Below are 13,534 nucleotides of genomic sequence, written 5' to 3'. Positions count from 1 at the left end.
CTTATTTATGGAAACTTACCAGGTGAGTAAAATTGACAGTTCATACTAAAAGACAGTGGGGCAGATTTATCAAGGGTCGAAGTGAATTTTCGAAGTAAAAAACTTCGAATTTCGAAGTCATTTTTGGGTACTTCGACCATCGCATAGGCCAAATTCTACTTCGATTCGAAGTGGAAGAATATTCTACACTAACTCGAATATCGAAGTACTGTCTCTTTATAAAACTTTGACAATTCGCCATCGTAAAACTTCCGGATTGCTGTTTAGCCTATGGGGGACCTCCTAGAATCTAAATGAGGCTTTTGGGCAAGTTTTGAGAAGTCAAAATTTTTTTTTGTAAAATCCTTCGAAGGATTAAATCGTTCGATTGTATGATTTTACTTCAATCAAATACGGCCGTTTTTGCTTGAAAAAATACTTTGACTATCGAACTAATCAAATTCGATGGTCGAATTTCAACGTTTTTTTACCTCGAAATTCGATCCTTGATAAATATGCCCCTGTGTGTTGCATGGGGATACAAACAGCAGATTTGTCTTTATGACTAGGAATATTAAGGTATTTATATCAAATTATATGGAATTGTATTCACCTTTATGGTGATTTTACTGATTTACTGATTTACTTTAGATCATATTTTGGTTCAGTTTTCTAATTCCTTTATTTAAATGGTGTTGGCCATTTTGAAAAATGTTCGGTTATCACTATTTTAGTTTTGGAATAGATTTAGGTCATTGATCCAGTGAAAGATACTATTTGGGTGGGACAGCGATTGGCACCAGAGTCCGGGATTGGATTCAGTCCAGGTTGCTATTGAGACAGAATTTGTACATTCTCCCCTGTGTCTCTTTGGGATTCCTCCCAGTACTCTTGTACCAAATACAAAAATATATAGGACGGTGGTTAACTGGCTGATAAACTACATAAAAACAAATCAGCTCCCCCTGCATGGAATTGTGGGTGAGCTCAGATTTTGCATGCATTGTGGGTTAACTTTTGACCTTATTTTTACAGCCCCCCTGTTTGCCCAGAGCCCCCCTCGGTACACGTTTTGTCCTTTGCCAAGATGAAGTGATCTCTGAAATTATGGAGGGATGAGATCTGATTGGTCAAATGAGAGGCATCGTGATGGGCGAATTCATTTGCCAGGCACGAATTTGTGGCAAATTTGCGCGATTTGACACCGGCAATAAATTCGCGAAACGCCCGCGAAAATTTGCTGGCGTCAAAAAAAATGTTGCCAGCGTCCGAAAAATGGGTGTCGGCATCAAAAAAACGGACACCGGCATCAAAAACTAGACGCCGGCGCCGTTTCGCAAATTTTTTGCAGTTTTGCGAATTTCACGGGAAATTAGCCCATCACTAGAGAGGCATCTAATTAAGGATCGCATCAGGATTAAAAATAACTGTATAGAACTGAGTAACCTTTTGATAGAGGACTGTAGCATTTTGATGCTTCCTTTGGTTTTCCAACAAGAACGGTAAAAGAAGAAGCAGAATATAATCTCACCATTCTTGGTATGTATCCAAACATAAACATTTCTGGCATTCATTTTATAAGACAAATGAAGCTCTGGAGGATGTTACAAGGTTCCCAGAGATTAAGTGATTTATTGAGGTTATCCAACCCAGAGACAGCAAATTATACAGTGATCTTTCAAAATGTGCCCACAGGTTATACCTTTTTCCCTCTCTCTTATATTTATTTATCTTATTTGAATTCATCAGAATGTGTGGTATGGTTTTATGGGATCAATTTTACTCTTAGGGGCTCTTATGTCTCCAGCACAGCTTTTCTGCATGGCACAACCTTTTGACCGACGCCCCTCCCCTATCCAATTGGTGCATGCCAAAAGTCTAGGCACTTTCACTGATTAAATCAGATTAGGACCGCCCTCATTTCCTCTATGGGCTGGGGGAGAAAATGTTTTTTTTCTATATGGGCAATTTAGGGCTGCCCCCCAAGCTACCCCCATAGGCATGGGCCCTTGAGTGCATATATAGAAAATATGCCCCTGTCTATGTCATATTTAACTATCAAGTGCTCTTGTTTTGCCATGCAAATTCATATGCACTATTTTCATTACGGGGTCCATGGTCAGACTGGGGGGTCCCCCCTCTGGACCTCCCCTGGGCCCCCCCCCTGGACCCTGAGGGCTGCTGCCTCAGGGCCTCCCATCCGGTAACCCTCCTCTCCCCCCGCGCAACTCGTGTGCTCACTCGCGCATGCACATGAGTGCACACACTGTGTGTGCTACTGCATGCATGCATGAGTGTGGACTTGTACACCCACGCAGCAGAGGTGGGGCCCTGTGACAGAAGTCTTGTAGAAAAACTTGTAGAGCAGGCACTCAGAATAAAGGTATTCTTTTACCAGGCAAGTAAAATCACATAGAAAAAAGTTTGTCCTTATATGGGCTTATAATTTTGTATATTTGTTCTGCCAGAAGTATAATTAAGTAAGATTTATTCGCATACAATTGCGACACTGGTTCAATTTAATTGTTCTTGGCTGAAGTTGATACAAACTGTAGCTCAAAGCAACTAATAGGTAATTACTTGACACACCTGATTATCGCCATGGTTTTCACAGAATATTCATTTAATATCCCCTCTACTCTTTGTTTTTACTGCATTCTCCAGCTACTGGCAGAATCTCCCGCGAAAATTCACCGGTGAAAATTCGCTGGCGTCAATTTCAGTTTTTCAAATTTTTTCCGTGAAAACTTTGGAATTTCAAGATTTTTTTGTCAAATGTTTAAATTACACAATTGTTTCATGAAAATGTTCCAATTGCAAGGTTTTTCGTGAACTTTCAGATATCACGATTTTCGACCAATCAAAATTTATTTAAAAAAAATCCTAAACTCGGGTAAGTATGATTGACTCGTAAACTCGAATCGAATTTGATTTGAGTTTTAAAAACTCGATTCGAGTTTTTTTTTCAGAAAAAATCTCAAATGTTAGGAAGGCTGCAAACAACTCCAAATTGATCCCAGGACGTCTCCCATTGAGTAAAACAGCAATTCAGCAGGTTTTAGGTGGCAAATAGTCAAATTTGAGTTCTTAAACGACATTGAATTATAAATCTCAAAAATCTAATTTTATAAAAAAACTCAAATCGAATTTTAAAAATTCCTTAGTCAAATTTGATAGTTTTGGCCATAAAAAAGTAAAACATTAGAATTTTCAATTCAACCCTTGATAAATCTGCCCCTTAGTGAACCATTGCATCAAATACCCTTCACCCCATGTGACTGGTCATCTGAAAATGGATTAATGGATCAGATGACCAGTCACATGGAGTAAAAGGGTATTTAATGCAATGGGTTCACTATGGGGGTTATTTACTAAACTCTGAATGCAAAAATCACGAAAAATTTGTGATTTCATGACTTTTAAAAAATCCCGAATTTGGAATGTATTAAACCGCGAGGATGGAAAAGTCTGAATCTGAAAATCTGGAATCTCAGACCTGTCGAGGTTGCATATAAGTCAATGGGAGAAGTCTCAATGATTTTTAAAAGTCTGATTTCATTAAAAAAAAATCACAAATTTTTCGCGATTGTTGCATTTGGAGTTTAGTAAATAACCCCCCTTATGTAGCTTTCTATTGAACTTAGCTAAGTCCATATATTTCGTGTCTTATAATTACATGTTTTTGGTCCAATTACAGAGCCTCTTCCTCCACTTGACATTATGGGGCACATTTACTAAGGGTCGAATATCGAGGGTTAATTAACCCTCGATATTCGACCAGGAACTAAAATCGTTCGACTTCGAATATCGAAGTCGAACGATTTAGCGCTAATACTTCGATCGAACGATTAAATCCTTCGAATCGAACGATTCGAAGGATTTTAATTAATCGATCGAACGAATATCCTTCGATCCAAAAAACATAGGCAAGCCTATGGGGACCTTCCCCATAGGCTAACATTGAGTTTGGTAGCTTTTAGCTGCCGAACTAGGGGGTCGAAGTTTTTCTTAAAGAGACAGTACTTCGATTATCGAACGATCGAATAGTCGAACGATTTTTAGTTCGAATCGTTCGATTCGAAGTCGAAGTCGTAGTCGAAGGTCGAACTAGGCCATTCGATGGTCGAAGTAGCCAAAAAAACACTTCGAAATTCGAATTTGTTTTTTTTCGAATCCTTCACTCGAGCTTTGTAAATGTGCCCCTATGTGTACGGTGCACTGGGTTACCTCTGAATGGTGTAACTTCACTGTTCATGTTCCTATTGCAACAAACGATACAATGACATTGAGTTGGAAGAAATGGAATGAGACGATTGGATATGTGCCTTTCCGAAATGGAAGCAGCTCTCACTGCCCAGAGAGTCATGGGAGGAGAGGTATCTGCTGGAAGCTCAAAATCTGGATTTTAAGAGAAATCGCTCTTTTACCTTTGATGATGATGAAATATGTAATTTGAAAAAAGAAGGTGAGTAACAGCGATGTATAGAGGGCATAAATGCATGCAGATTCAGAAACTGGCACTTGAATCATATATATCCCAGCACACTACCAACGCAGTCCAAACACGGAGTGCATCAATCCCGACCGTCTTGAATATACTACTCATGCAGAAGAAAGGAGAGCACTCAAACAGGCAGATTAACTGCTGTAATGACATTTATTTTAGACTGACTGTCAGTTAGTCTTAAATAAACGTCACTTCAGCAGTTAATCTGCCTTTTTGAGTGCCCTCCTTTCTCGGGCATGAGTAATATATTCAGAAACATGCACTGGCTTATAAATAAACCCTAAAATGTTGTGTAACCATGTTTTCCCTTTTAGGAAATGTTCCACCTGCTGCATAAATAATACTGCTCTGTGTATTAACTGCAAATAATGTTTCTTGGTGGCAAGTTTTATTTCTCCAATCCATCTTATTTATTTTAAATGATACTGACACTTCCCATAAGGACACTAAGGACTGTGTTAGTATTACTAAGTGGGCCCCTGGGACCAAAAGGAAAGATGGGACCATGACAGGGCTAGGGAGTGGATTCCTTAAAGGGCCAGTAACCTCTATTTTGATATTTACTGCCTGTGAAGTTACTACGCCCCATGACCTGGGATATAGTCTATTCCACCCAGGATTCCAGGGATTGCATAGTGAATAAAGCATCATTTGTTTTTTTTTTAACCTAAAGTCAAGGGGGAAGGGATGTACACAGCACAACTTTTAAAAGCAGATGTCGCCAGTTGCCTTATGCTGGTAGGTCCTCTAAAGCAGAGTGACCTATTTTAGAAACGTATTTACAAGTCAACAGATCACAGTAGAGAAGTGGTAATATGGTAGACTGAAATCTATATTGAACAATGCTATAAGGAATGTTGGACAAGCATAATATCCAAAAGAGATATTTTTATATGGAGTTTATATGTGAGTGCATATATAGGTCAGTATGAGTGTGTGTAAATATGTTCACTGGGGTTTATTTAGAGGGTTCCTCAAGTCTAAAGGGGTACCCTCTGGTGCATTGATCTTATGTATATTTAACAGCTATTTGGGCCATACGGGGTTAATTCAACAGCTAGTGCACTAGAGCATGGGTTACACGTGACTAAGACTTCAGGTTAGGGCCTTCTCTATATGGAAGATTAAAGGTGTGGTGTAGTGTAGCTACAACTCCCACAGGCTACTGTGCAATAACAAAAGACTTGGGCGCCAGGAGGTTCTTAATAAAACAAGAACAAGATTTATTGAACTATGCACGAAGCAAGTGACCACAGGTTTAGTACTCACATCATCATGCAGTTTACACAGGCTGACACTCCCTGGGGACAGACTTGGCAGGTATCCCACTTCACCTCTGCGACATATTCCAGTAGTGTCTCTGGATCAACCTCAGGGCAATCACTCTCTCCTGATTCCCTCTCCACTAGGATCCCTATACTAAAGGCAATATGGCCTGGGAGAGAAACCTCCAATCTATCAGTCCTATGTTGGAGCGCAGAACTGCTCTTATTTAGCTCAACCTTGACTATCTTACATTCCTAGAGTGTACTAGTACTGGGAGCTACACCTGCCACTTTCTATTCCTCATTCACGGGGTTACCTGGTCCCCGACTTGGACACATGACTTCTTCTGGGCCTATTGCACTCAGTCCCCTGAGCACACCCAGCTGGAATCAGATCCAGAGGCAAAAGAGGAAGAGGCCACTCCTTACACTCACTATAGTGCAGTGTAGCAGGAAGCTATCACACCTCTCCTGGCGGATCATTCTAAGAAAAAGGTGGGGGCCTTAAAGCTGCAGGGCACATTAAACCATAGGGACCCCTACATATATATGGGGAAAAAAGATCCTCCTATATCTGTCTATAATGCTCTTGTAAAGTGTAATTATTTCCCCTCGCAAGCGCCTTTTTTCCAGAGAAAACAACCCCAACCCTCATAATTTAAGTCTTCCATACCTCTAACCAGTTTAGTTGCTCTGCACCCTCTCCAGCTCATTTATATCCCTCTTAAAGAAGAAGTAAAGGTTTTTTTTTCTATCTATAAATTTGCTCTAAACAGCCCCCCAGATAAATGTCCCTTAGTCCCTGCTGCCAGTCTGCTCTGGTTCCTGTGTTATCAGCAGCTTGTTTCCCCTTCTTCCTGGTGCAGAGTGAATCCCCGCCCATTAGCTTACTGAGCTCTACATGGGGCAAATTCACTAAGCGCCGAAGCGCCGAACGCTAGCATTACTTCGCTAGCGTTTGGCATTTTCGTTACTGCGCAAATTCACTAACGAACGCTGGCGTAGATTCGCTAGTGTTACTTCGCACCCTTACGCCTGGCAACTTTTCGCTACTGACGTAACTATGCAAATTCACTAACGTGCGCAGTGTACTGAACGCTACCTTTTACGCTAGACTTCCTTCGCCACCTCAGACCAGTCCCAAAACACACTGGCGTTTTTTCTATATTATGGGTGATAGGCTGAAAAAGATCAAAAAATTTTTTGAGGCTCCCCTCCTTCCCCCCTACATTTCCTGACTCATGGCAACTTACCTATACAGTGGGCACATGTGTAGGGCAAAATAAAATTTTTATTTGATGTTTTGAAGGTTTTCTAGGCATTTGTAGTGCTGATACGTATTCCTCCATTGAAATTTGAATTTGGCGCCGTATGCAAATTAGCCTTCACTAGCGTAACTTCGCTTCACTTAGCGAATCAACGCTAGCGCAACTTCGCAATCTTACGCTACCCCTGTGCGCAACTTCGGATTTTAGTGAATTTGCGGAGCGCTGACAAAACTACGCCTGGCGAAGTGTGGCGAAGTGCGGCGAAGCGCGGCGAAGTTGCACCTGGCGCAATTACGAATCTTAGTGAACATATCTCTCAGACTAGTCAGAGAGATCATTTGCATGCTGTGACATAGCAGGGAGGAGGGGCCAGTGTATGGAAGAGCACTGGGGCCAGCAAAAAAAAACAATTATGGTGAATTTTGACTTAAAATCTCATAATTATGACTTTAAATAGTCGAAATTATGACTTTTAATCTCATAATTATGACTTTTATTCTCATAATTATGACTTTAAATCTCATAATTATGACTTTAAATCTCATAATTATGACTCTTCTAGTTATACTGTTAAAAGTCATAATTATGAGATTTAAAGTCATAATTTCAACTTTTTAGTCATAGTTATGAGTTTAAAAGTCATAATTATGAGATTTAAAGTCATAATTTCGACTTTTTAAAGTTATAATTATGAGATTTAAAGTCATAATTTCGACTTTTTAAAGTCCTAATTATGAGTAGTGATGGTCGAATTTATTCGCCAGGCGCGAATTTGCGGCGAATTTGCGTGATTCGCTGCCAGCGAAAAAATCGGTGAAACGCCCGCTAAAATTCACCCGAAAAAAATTCGGCGGCGTCAAAAAAACGGGCGCCGGCATCAAAAACGAGACGCCCGTCATAATCCACCATAATTTTTTTTTTTTTGCTGGCCCCAGTCATCTGTAAACATAGAAGGAAAACAAAAAGCACTTGCATTCCAGCTCGAGATCTATTAATTTTAATACCATGAAAAACTCAAATACAAAAATTTGCCAAGTAAAAGCAGTTGAGGTCCAATAGAAGTCAATGGGAGCTCTAAAAAATCTGAATGGTTTAACAAGGTCCAATAGAATCACCTTCTATTGGACCTTGTTAAGCCATTCAGATTTTTAGAGGTTTTTAGATTTTTTTCCCCCCAGTATTGTCCAAAAAATGTGAATTTTTATAGGTTTTGGAGGTTTTAAATTTTTTAGCGCATCGTTCAGCTTCGTTTTGTTTGTGCTTTTTATTTTCATATCTTTTAATAGATGACATGCAAGTTGTTAAATGGGTTTATTCGAAGTTTCTAAAACCAATGAATGGTGATGTTGATAAATGGGCCTCTAAGACTATAGACATTGGGATTCATATATGTCACAAATTAATAGACCCTATTGCTGTAACCATTACATTTGTGTTCTCATCCTCAGTAGAAATGTTCACATCCCCTGTAGAAGTGTTCTCATCTCCTGTAGAAATATTCTTATATTCTCTAGAAATATTCTCATTTCCGGTGGAAGTTTTTTCATCCATGTAGAGGTGTTCTCATATTCTCTAGAAGTATTCCCATTCCATGTAGAAGTCTTCTCATCCCCTGTAAGAGTGTTCTCACATTCTCTGAAGTTTTCTTATCCCCTGTAAAATTATTTTCATCCCCCGTAGAAGTGTTCTCATATGCGCTAGAAGTATAGTCCGCATATCCATAGCGTATAAATGGAAATATGGGGAACTTCATTCCTGGTCAGAAATATATGAAATTTGAACACACTATTGCTTTAATATGAAACAGAGTTCCTCAGTTCTTGAAGGTTTGGACACCTTGGGAACTGCGACATCTTTAATTTTAACCCCGGAAACTTGGGTTGTGTAAAAAATAAAAAAAAATGGTGTTCCTTTCTACAGTGAAAAAATAATATTGCACTTTACTTCCACTTGCCAAACCTCCAATAAGTATTAATACACATGGACTGATTTATGGTCATAGGTGCTAAATTGCACAAGTGTCAATGTGAGTAGCACCCAATTGGTAATTAGCTTTGAACAGTCTTATACACGTTAGAAAATTAAAGCAAAGACTTGATGGTTACAATTGTATTCCTATAGGTGAGATTTATCTATAGTAAAATATATAAATATTGCATCATTGGTCAGATGGCACAAGAAATGACCAGACAAACAGGGGTTATTTACCTGCAGGTACCTGCATTCCCATGATGAATACATTGCTGCCTCTTTGGCAGTGCTGTATTCATGAGGGATGGCCTCCTTCATGTTACGTAGCTTGGATGTTATTGAAGTTCACATGTTAGGGAGCACCAGCCCCCAGTGGTGCTGCGTTCTGTACCTTATGTGGGTTTCTCTAAATTACCGTACCTCTCCCATTTTTTTCCTTTTGGGGGGTCCCAAGTAAAGGTTAGGGATGTCGCGGACTGTTCGCCGGCGAACTTGTTCGCGCGAACATCGACTGTTCGCGCTCGCCGAATGTTCGCGAACGTCGCGCGACGTTCGCCATTTTGGGTTCGCCTTACCTGGCGCTTTTTTTTGACCTCTCACCCCAGACCAGCAGATACATGGCAGCCAATCAGGAAGCTCTCCCTCCTGGACCACCCCCACACCCCCTGGACCACTCCCCTTCCATATATAAACTGAAGCCCTGCAGCGTTTTTTCATTCTGCCTGTGTGTGCTTGGAAGAGCTAGTGTAGGGAGAGAGCTGCTAGTGATTTCACTGATTTGAGGGACAGTTGATAGTAAGTTTGCTGGCTAGTAATCTACTTGATACTGCTCTGTATTGGAGGGATAGAACTCTGCAGGGATTTGAGGGACATTTTAGGGTAGCTTTGCTGGCTAGTAATCTACCTTCTACTGCAGTGCTCTGTATGTAGCTGCCTGCTGTGGGCACTGATCTCTTCTGATCTCATCTGCTGACTGCTGTAATAACCCAATAGTCCTTGTAAGGACTGCTTTTATTTTCTTTTTTGTTTTTTTACTTTGCTAGTTGCTACTATAAGAGCCCAGTGCTATTAGTCTAGCAGTGTTGGGGAGTGGGACTGGTGTGCTACTGTGCTGCTCCTAGTAGTTCAGCAGCACCAACCCGAGAATTTTTTTTTTTTAATATACCGTATATACTCGTGTATAAGCCGACCCGTGTATAAGCCGAGGTACCTAATTTACCTAAGAAAACTGGAAAAATTTATTGACTCGTGTATAAGCCTAGGGGCTGATTGAAAATCAATCTGTACTTTGTACAGGAACGCTCCTCTAGTCATATAGACAGCCCTGCTGAGAATAAGGATTGCACTTCCCCAAGCAAATCAGGACTCTGTGACTGACGATCGCCGCCCGGAGCAGGTCCAGGAGCTCCGGGCGGCGCGTCCTTCCCTGCCAGCGTCGCTCCCAAAATGGCGGCGCCCATGGCCGCCACGTGGGTAGCGGCGCCGGCGCCTCTACCCACGTGGCGGCCATGGGCGCCGCCATTTTGGAAGGACGCCGGCAGGGAAGGACGCGCCGCCCGGAGCTCCTGGACCTGCTCCGGGCGGCGATCGTCAGTCACAGAGTCCTGATGCGCTATGGGAGAGGGAGGTGAGGGATCCGGTGAGGGATTGGCGTATGACCCGCGTATAAGCCGAGGTCGAGTTTTTCAGCACATTTTGGGTGCTGAAAAACTCGGCTTATACGCGAGTATATACGGTACATATAATTTTTTTTTTATTTTACTTATCTTACTGTTCTTTAACGTGTACAGTGCTGTTTGCTGTTCTTCATAGTAGTGCACCAATAGTAGTGCACTTGCAGGCATTGTTTGCCCAGTGTGTTCTTCAAACAACTGCCATCTAGCTGTGTGAGCTTGTTCACATTCTGTCTAAATATCAATAATAATACCGTCTCCAGAACCACCACCTGAGTGACGTTTTTCAAGCAGCAATAATATATTCCGTATCCACTGCTGTAGTAGTGTATACGTTGACCTTGTAGGCATTGTTTGCCCAGTGTGTTCTTCAAACAACTGCCATCTAGCTGTGTGAGCTTGTTCACATTCTGTCTAAATATCAATAATAATACCGTCTCCAGAACCACCACCTGAGTGACGTTTTTCAAGCAGCAATAATATATTCCGTATCCACTGCTGTAGTAGTGTTTACGTTGACCGTGTAGGCATTGTTTGCCCAGTGTGTTCTTCAAACAACTGCCATCTAGCTGTGTGAGCTTGTTCACATTCTGTCTAAATATCAATAATAATACCGTCTCCAGAACCACCACCTGAGTGACGTTTTTCAAGCAGCAATAATATATTCCGTATCCACTGCTGTAGTAGTGTAAACGTTGACCTTGTAGGCATTGTTTGCCCAGTGTGTTCTTCATTTTCAAACAACTGCCATCTAGCTGTGTGAGCTTGTTCACATTCTGTCTAAATATCAATAATAATACCGTCTCCAGAACCACCACCTGAGTGACGTTTTTCAAGCAGCAATAATATATTCCGTATCCACTGCTGTAGTAGTGTATACGTTGACCTTGTAGGCATTGTTTGCCCAGTGTGTTCTTCAAACAACTGCCATCTAGCTGTGTGAGCTTGTTCACATTCTGTCTAAATATCAATAATAATACCGTCTCCAGAACCACCACCTGAGTGACGTTTTTCAAGCAGCAATAATATATTCCGTATCCACTGCTGTAGTAGTGTATACGTTGACCTTGCAGGCATTGTTTCAATTTGTTTGCCCAGTGTGTTCTTCATTTTCAAACAAATGCCACCTAGCTGTGTGAGCTTGTTCACATACTGTCTAAATATCAATAATAATACCGTCTCCAGAAACACCACCTGAGTTGTTGTTGTTGTTTTAAAAATAATGCCAGGCAAAGGCAGGCCGCCACGCAGAGGCACTAGGGGCCGTGCTGCTATGCTATCCTGTGGCCCTAGGAAATTGCCCAGTTTTAAAAAGGCAATGACCCTGAACTCCCAAAATGCTGAAGAGGTAGTTGACTGGCTTACACAGCACACCCCATCCTCTACCGTTTCTAACTTTACCACAACATCCTCATCCTCCACTGCTATGGCCACCCCACGTAACACTTCCTCCACCACCGGCGCCCCTTCTTCACTGGAGTCAGAGGAGTTATTTTCACATGAGTTTCTTGAACTGAGTGATGCGCAACCATTATTGGCAGAAGAAGATGAAGGAGATGAGGACGTTACACCAGATTTAATTCTGGTAGAGAACACAACAGAGATGGACATAATGAGTGATGAGGAGGTCCCCGCTGCTGCTTCCTTCTGTGAGGTGTCAGAAGAAATTGATGCATCTGAGGAGAATGATGATGAGGAGATTGATGTTTTGTGGGTGCTCAGTAGAAGAGAGCAAGAGGAGGATAGTTCAGATGGAGAGACGGAGAGTCAGAGAGGCAGGAGGAGAATAAGACTTAGAAGAAGCAGGGAGGACAGCTCGCAGGGAACAGTAGGGCAACAACATGTATCGGCACCTGTGGTCAGCCGGCCAACGCACCCGCCATTGCCGCCAACGCCGCCAACTTCTACTGTTAACGCCAGATTGCCAGCTTCAAAAAGGTCAGCAGTGTGGGATTTTTTTAATGTGTGTGCCTCTGACAAAAGTGTTGTAATTTGCAATGAGTGCAGTCAGAAACTGAGTCTTGGGAAGCCCAACAGCCACATAGGTACAACTTCTATGCGAAGGCACATGAACGGCAAGCACAAAGCACTTTGGGAGCAACACCTCAAAGGCAACAGGCAAACCAAAGCCACCCTCCTTCTGGTCCAGCATCTTACTGCTCTACCTCTGCTGTCCTTGACCCGTCTGAACCACCCTCCACTCCGCCTTCCACCTTGACCACCAGTTCCCATTCCCAGTCATCTGCCCCCAGCCAAGTTTCTGTGAGGGCCATGTTTGAGCGTAAGAAGCCAATGTCTGCGAGTCACCCCCTTGCCCGGCGTCTGAGAGCTGGCTTGTCTGCACTCTTAGCCCGCCAGCTTTTACCATACCAGCTGGTGGACTCTGAGGCCTTCCGCAAATTTGTAGCAATTGGGACACCGCAGTGGAAGGTACCCAGCCGCAATTTTTTTTCAAAAAAGGGAATACCACACCTGTACCACCATGTGCAGAGCCAAGTCACCGCATCTCTGTCACTTAGTGTTGGGCCAAAGGTCCATATGACTACTGACGCATGGTCCTCCAAGCATGGTCAGGGCAGGTATGTCACCTACACTGCCCACTGGGTGAACTTGGTAATGGCTGGGAAGCAGGGAATGTGTGGCTCAACAACGACAGTGGAGTTGGTGTCACCGCCACGGATTGCACGCGGTTCTGCCACCACCTCTACTCCTCCTTCGCTCTCTACCTCGTCTTCTTCCTCTTCTTCCTCCTCTGCTGCTGGGTCCTCCTCCTCCACACCTGTGCACCCCCAGCTCCCCCTAGGCTATTCGACGTGCCAGGTATGCCGTTGTCATGCTGTCTTGGGGATGACGTGCCTGGAAAGCAGAAAC

The sequence above is a fragment of the Xenopus laevis genome, chromosome 8L, assembly GCF_017654675.1.
Source record: "Xenopus laevis strain J_2021 chromosome 8L, Xenopus_laevis_v10.1, whole genome shotgun sequence".
NCBI lineage: Eukaryota > Metazoa > Chordata > Amphibia > Anura > Pipidae > Xenopus > Xenopus laevis.
Note: the sequence above shows the minus strand (reverse complement) of the source record.